The sequence below is a fragment of the Hemitrygon akajei genome, chromosome 6 (assembly GCF_048418815.1).
Source record: "Hemitrygon akajei chromosome 6, sHemAka1.3, whole genome shotgun sequence".
In the NCBI taxonomy this organism is placed as follows: Eukaryota; Metazoa; Chordata; class Chondrichthyes; order Myliobatiformes; family Dasyatidae; genus Hemitrygon; species Hemitrygon akajei.
The window spans coordinates 166,246,634-166,254,096 of record NC_133129.1 but is presented as its reverse complement, the minus strand read 5'-3'; the positions used below and the strand labels follow the sequence as shown (position 1 = coordinate 166,254,096).

At 42.1% G+C, this 7,463-nt stretch overlaps 1 long non-coding RNA gene across 1 annotated transcript; it reads left to right on the top strand.

The window, feature by feature from the left end:
• Positions 1–4,178: 4,178 nt before the first annotated feature.
• On the top strand, positions 4,179–6,612 carry LOC140729672 (uncharacterized). Its single transcript, XR_012099395.1, has 2 exons — positions 4,179–4,212; positions 5,961–6,612. It is a non-coding gene; the product is annotated as an uncharacterized lncRNA (long non-coding RNA).
• Positions 6,613–7,463: the final 851 nt, after the last annotated feature.

The following is a 7,463-nucleotide window of genomic DNA, read 5'->3' as shown; positions in this document are numbered from 1 at the left end:
TGGTCTTCCCAGTACTTCTTCGCAGGCTCCTACAGTAGCCTGCTTGAAGGTAATCCAGGCGTGTTCCGCTGTTCTCTCATCTTGTTCCTCTATTTGAAGAGCCCCAAAGCAGTTTTGCAAGGCGATGTGGAAATCTTTCTTGTTCTCTTCCGTCTGTAGTTTTCTAACATCAAACTTTATTTGCATGTTCTGTTGCTTCTTCTTGGCTGACAGCTTCATCTTCAGCTTTGCAACAACCAAGTGGTGGTCAGATCCAATATCTGCTCCTCTTTTGGCTCTCACATCTTACAATGAACTTCTCCAGCGCTGGCAGACTATGATGTGATCAATCTGGTTCTCTGTTTGATGGTCAGGTGAGACCCAGGTTATCTTGTGGCAGTGTCGGTGGGGAAAGAGGGTACCCCCAATGGTCAGTTCGTTGAAGGCACAGAAGTCGGTAAGGAGTTCTCCATTTTCATTCATATTCCCCAAACCATTCTGGCCCATCTCTCTCTCCCTGCCAGTGTTATCACTGCCTACTTTGGCATTCAGATCTCCCATGACGATAAACATATCTTGCTTAGGTACCTTTCCAACTACTGCTTGAAGCTGGGTGTAGAAGAGATCTTTTTCTTCTTCCTCTGTGTTGTTAGTTGGGGCATAGCACAGGATAATGAATACCTTCTGGAATCTGGACTCGAACCTGGCTGTGATGATACGGTCGGACAGTGGTTCCCATTCTATCAAACTTCTGGCTGCTTCTTTGGACAACATCAGGGCCACACCAGCCTCATGCGGGTCTTCCTCTTTTTCTTTGCTGGAATAGAGCAGAGTGTCTCCCGTCTGCAGTTTGGTCTCACCAAAAGTATTCCACCTTGCTTCGCACATGCCCAGGAGTGTGAGGTGGTATTGGTTCATCTCCTTCACTGCCTGTGCGCACCTACCTGTCTCCCAAAGCGATCTCACATTCCATGTTCCGATTAGGATAGATTTCTTCTGTGAGAGCAGCTTTGGAACCTTCATTATGGTTTTCCTCGGGTGAAGGAGGGTTGTCAGCCCTGCAGCTTCCTGACGGGTTTGGTTGCAGCGCGTCATCAGCCTCCTGAATGGGGCCCTGCTTTTCCCGAGATCTGGGTGAGTGGTTGACAATCTGTTGACGGTTTCTGTAACAATTGCTTGTTTTACGTGAACGGGTTGTTAGCCCATTGCACAATCCCCAACCTGGAGGACCAGGGGTTTTCTGTCGGGGTCACCTTCCCCTAGGCAATGGCATTTCCATGCTAACGAGCTCGACCTGCCCGGGTTTGAAATCAGAGTTTACCCTCTCCTAGATAGGCTGCCATCCAAGGCTAACGAGTCCTATCTACCCGGGTTTGGAATCGGTGTTCCTTCTCCTAGGCTATGTTGGTTCACGGCACCTTCTTCCATATTATCCAGTGCACCCCTCACACGAGGGATCCCCCATCCACCACCCAGGGGACGCGCCTCAATGCCGTATAGCCCCAGCATGAGGGGTGTTGTGGATAGACTGGCAAATAATACGGGGGGATATAGATCAGTTGCAGATATGGGTGAAGAAATGGCAGATGGATTTAACCTGGTCAGATGTGGAATGTTGCCTGCTGATAGGTCAAATATAAAGAAACAGCACACTGTTAAGGGTAAGACCGTTAATAATATCGATGACCAAGAGATATTGGGGTGCAAGCTCATAGCTCCCTGAAAATGGCTGCACAGGTTGATAGGGTGATTAAGAAGGCATATAGCATGCTTTATTAGTCAAGGAGTTGAGTTCAAAAGTCAGGAAGTTATGTTGCGGCTTTATAAAACTCTAGTTAGGCTGCTTCTGGGCATGGTTGTGGTTGCCCAATTATAGGAAAGATGTTGAAGCTTTGAAAAGGGTGTAGAAGAGGTTTACAACGATGCTGCTTGGATTAGAGTGCATGTGCTATAATGAGAGGCTGGACAGATTTGGGTTGTTTTCTGTAGAATGGCAGAGGCTGAAGGAAAATCTGATAGTGGTTTAAGGGATTATGAGAGTCATTGATAGAGTAAATAGACAATATCTTTTACCCAGCATTGATATGTTCAATACCAGAGGACATGTATTTAAGGTGAGAGGGGGTACTTTCAAAGGAGATGTGAGGGACAAGTCTTCTTTACACAGAGAGTGGTGGGTGTCTGGAATGTGCTATTTTGGGTGGTGGGACAGATAGATACATTAAGGATGTTTAAGAGACATTTAGATAGGCTACGAAAATGAAGGAAAGCAAAATGGTGTAAAAACTGTGTAGCTGTAAGGGATAAGTTTAGTTGGTCATTTGATTACTAATTTAATTGGTTTGGCACAACATTTTGGGCTGAAGGGCCTGTTCTATGCTTGGTGATCAACGCTGGTCTCATAGAAACATAGAAAATAGGTGCAGGAGTAGGCCATTCAGCCCTTCGAGCCTGCACCGCCATTCAGTATGATCATGGCTGATCATCCAACTCAGAACCCTGTACCTGCTTTCTCTCCATACCCCCTGATCCCTTTAGCCACAAGAGCCATATCTAACTTCCTCTTAAATATAGCCAATGAACTGGCCTCAACTGTTTCCTGTGGCAGAGCATTCCACAGATTCACCACTCTCTGTGTGAAGAAGTTTTTCCTCATCTCGGTCCTAAAAGATTTCCCCTTTATCCTTAAACTGTGACCCCTCATTCTGGACTTCCCCAACATCGGGAATAATCTTCCTGCATCTAGCCTGCCCAATCCCTTTAGAATTTTATACATTTCAATAAGATCCCCCCTCAATCTTCTAAATTCCAGCGAATATAAGCCTAGTCGATCCAGTCTTTCTTCATATGAAAGTCCTGCCATCCCAGGAATCAATCTGGTGAACCTTCTTTCTACTCCCTCTATGGCAAAAATGTCTTTCCTCAGATTAGGGGACCAAAACTGCACACAATACTCTAGGTGCGGTCTCACCAAGGCCTTGTACAACTGCAGTAGAACCTCCCTGTTACTATGTGGCATCACTTTCTCTATGATGCTCTTTAATGGCATCCCAACTGTGAGATACCGGGCAAATTTGAATTGATATACTACAGCAGCGGAATAAGAAAGGAAGTTTTTGCTATGTAAATCCTACATATTTGTGAGGAACTTATAACAAGGTCAGCAGAAAGTACTGTCATTTCACTACAAAGGCTGTTTCCTTTCAAATCCGACAAGAAAATCAATGGAACCAGCCAGGCAAGAGAAATTTGGAGGCACTCCAGTCAATGGTAGGGTGAGGGTGAGGGCAATGAAAACATGGAGTTAGATAAGGGTTAAGGTAGAGTGGCAGTTAGTGCAATGCCAATACAATGCCAGCAACCTGTGCTCAATTCCTGACTCTGGCTGTAAGGGGATTGTAAATTCTCCCTGTGACCGTGTGGGTTTCCTGCAGGTGCTTTGATTTCCTCCCACTGCAGGTTAGTAGGTTAATTGGTTACGTGGGTGTATTTGTGCAATGTAGGCTTATTGTGCCAGAAGGGCCTGTTACTGTGCTGAATCTCTAAATCAAAAATTAATCAATTAATTTTCTATGAATTCTTCTGGAAGGAGTATGGAGGGCTCTGGTCTGGGGTGCAGGTCGATGGGATTAGGCAGCTTAAATGGTTCAGCCTGAACTAGATGGACCGAAGGACCTGCATCTGTGCTGTATTTTTCTGTAACTTCAAAGAGGGATTTGAAGGCATTTGAACAGAAGGATGAAAATCAGAATTTAATTTTCCCAGGGCCGAAATGGTTGCCACAAGAGGACGCAGGTTTAAGGTGCTGGGGAGTAGGTACAGAGGAGATGTCAGGGGTAAGTTTTTTACTCAGAGAGTGGTGAGTACGTGGAATGGGCTGCTGGCAACGGTGGTGGAGGCAGAAACGATAGGGTCTTTTAAGAGACTTTTGGACAGGTACATGGAGCTTAGAAAAATAGAGGGCTATGGGTAAGTCTGGTAATTTCTAAGGTAGGGACATTTTCGGCATAAATTTGATGGCCGAAGCATTTATTGTGCTGTAAGTTTTCTATCTTTCTAAGCAGAATGAACATAAGATGCCAGTACAAATCAAAATTCCTTGGATGTTGGATGAATAGAATCGTGAGTGATGAGAAAGAAGTAGCAGAGATTCGGAACAGTTGAAGACTACAGAGAACAAGATCTAAGTCCAGAGACGATTGGAATAATCGTGCATATACGTAGCAGCCAGAGGTGTGAAAGTAGTTGACAAAGAAAGGGTGTGTGAAGTTATAGGGTTGCAAAGAATTAGGGAAGTATCATCTAATGCTTTGAGCTTGCTCTGCCATTCATCAACTTCAGAAGTTTCAGCATATCCCTAGATTTCCTTAACGCCCAGAAACTGTCAGTTTCTGTTCAGAAAAATCATTGTAACAGCATGGAATGTTTGTCAGAAACACTGCTTTCAGTAATTTTTACAGCTGAGATTTGAAAGATTGAATTCCTGAAATAAGTTGAGAGAAATAAATAAAAGATATTTGTTTATCATGAGACTAACTTTTCAGTTTCACTTCAAGTTAGAGAAACAATAAGATCAATGAAAGAAAAGATTGTGAAGAATTGTTACCTATAACCATTGGCTGTTTGCATTAAAGCAACATGTCAGGAAATCAGTAAGCACCATCAAATGGCAAAATTACTATGTTCCCAATGTAAACAGCAGAATCACATTTGTTCACGTGCACTTTTCCAAATGCTGCAATCTGAATGTTTCAGCATTAATCTTAATATCCTAAATTTGTCAGCACTATAAATACTTGGACAGAAACGTAACTCGTATCTGCTTCTCTGGAGTCTGAGAGTGCCTGTGAAATGTCTGTTGACAATATACACCATGGTATTCAGGTGAACAGACAATCTCTTGGTTTTGAAATATCCAAGTGTTGCAACGGTAACAATTCTGAATTTCAATTGCACACAGACTATACAGATTTCACATCATTGTGCAGGTAATGAGAAGCCTAACCATCTGTTTTTTGTAGAAAAAGTGGACCTTTTTCAAGATTGTTATATAATAGTAGATTCCTGTAAGATACCTTGAACCCATGGAGCAAAGAAAACCATAAGACATAGGAGTAATAGAATTATGTCATTTGGCTTACCGATCCAGCTCCACCATTCAATCATGGTGGAGTTAGTCTTCCCTCTAAACCCCATTCTCCTGCCTCTCACCAAAATCCTTGACACCCTTGCTAATCACGAAACTATCCACCTCCACTTTAAAAATGCCCAAAGACTTGGCTTCTATAGTTGTCTATGGCAATGAATTCCTCAGATTTACCAGACACTGGCTAAAGAAATTCCTCATCTCGTTTCTAAAGGGCTGTCATTTAATTCCGAGGTTATTCCTCTCATCTTAAATTCCCCTTATACCAGAAGCTTCCTCTCTGTGTCCACTTCATCCAGGCCTTTCAGTATTCAGTAGGTTTCAATGAGATTCCCCCCTCATCCCTCTAAATCCAGCAAGTACAGCCCCAGAGCCATCATGTGTTCCTTATCCAACAACCCTTTTATTCCTATGATCACTTTCATAAACCCTTTCTGTAGCTTCTCCAACGCCAGCACAAACTTCTTTTGATATGGGGGCAAAACTGCTCATGACACTTCAAATATGATCTGACCAATGCCTCAGCATTGCATCCTTGCTGTTATATTCTGGTCCTATTGAAATGAATGCTGACATTGAATTTACTTCTCTTACTACCGACTCAGCTGCAAGCTCACCTTTAGGGATTCCTGCATTCGTACTCCCAAAGTCCCATAGTACCTTCAATTTCTAAATTCTCTCCCCAATCATAACTCAATCATTGCCTTTGTTGCAAGTACTGAGTCTATTCAGCTTTCTCTAATATTCTGAGACAAATATTTCATACTATCTGAAACAACGGAATGCTTAACAAATCTATATAATAACCTTACCTCATATGTGCTTGTAATTCCAGATCTATAAAAGACTGGCAGGAAGAGTTCAGCTGTGAGGACAACAACAAAACTGAAGGCAAAGCAGAAGAGGATGATAGAAGCACCGTAGCGATAAACCTCTGCGGGAACGCCCAACACAGTGATCGCAGACATGAAGCTGGCAGTGAGCGAGAGAGCCACTGGAACACAAACCATCTGTCTCCCACCCACCAAAAAAGCTCGGGAGGTTGCATTTTTTCGTTCCTTGATTGCAAAGAAGACACCGATCCCTGAAGAAATAACAAAGAGCAATGCAAAAACAACATAATCCCAAGATATAAAGGTTCCTACAAGTGGATTTTCAAACAGAGTCATTTTTTTAAATTTAAAAACTAGATCAGGTAAATTGTATTGGGTTTTTTTTCAGAGATAAACCTTCACAGAGCAATAATCAGCCTGACTCATTGTTGGGTATTGCTTCCTCGCCTAGTGTCTGCTCTGAACAGTTCCCTTTCAGGCGTTGCCTTTCCAGTGGTATGGACCAAAGGACAAGAAGTAGTTTGCTGACATAGTAATAGATCTGTCAATGATGATTGACAACAGATAATGTACTTACACAAGCACTGTAAGATTTACTAAATTACTGTTAAACCTGCATTAGCTTGCTAAAGATTAAACTGGCCATTAACCCAAGGTGAACAGTTTGAAATAGTTGTTATTAGTATTTTGAACATAGAGAAAATTCTCTACTGTGTTGTATAAGCAAGCAAGCAAGTTCATTGGTATGGCAGTTTTCAATCACAAGGCAATTCAAAGCGCTTTACATAGAACAAGGTACAAAAATCAAACATCAAATTTTAGACAATTTATAAGAGAATATAATCACATAAAAAATAGATATGATAAATAGAAGTTACAGTGCAGGAGATTCTAATTAAAAGCTACGGTGAAAAGAAAAGCTTTAAGCTTCAATTTAAAAAGAGCTTAAGGTTAAGGGAGACTTCAGATCCTCTGGAAGATTATTCCAGCTATGTGGAGCATAGTAACGAAAGGCCGCTTCACCATATTTAGTTTTGACCCTGGAGACGTAAGCAAACATGCCCCAGATGACCTGAGAGCTCAGAAAGGATCGTGATGCAGCAGAAGATCGGAGATATATTTTGGCCCTAGACCAATCAGTACTTTATAAACCAGTAATAATATTGAAAAGTTAATCCTCTGATGGACAGGAAGCCAGTGTAGCCATCTGAGGACTGGAGTGATATGTTCTGCTTTCTTTGTCGCATTTGGTCAAGGACCTCCATTGATGATCTCATTGACTGGAACATGAACCGATAGGTGATTCACAATTTCAGTAGTTCCTTACTTAACAGAAGAGTAACATAAATTAAGAGACACATTTCCAGACACAATGTCTGAAACAGACAGACCGTTTTAAGCATGATATATGAAAAAAAGAATTCAAGATTTTTTGGAAAATTCCAAAAGACCATAAAATACTGGAGCAGAATTAGGCCATTTGGCTCATCAAGTGTTATTGTCTT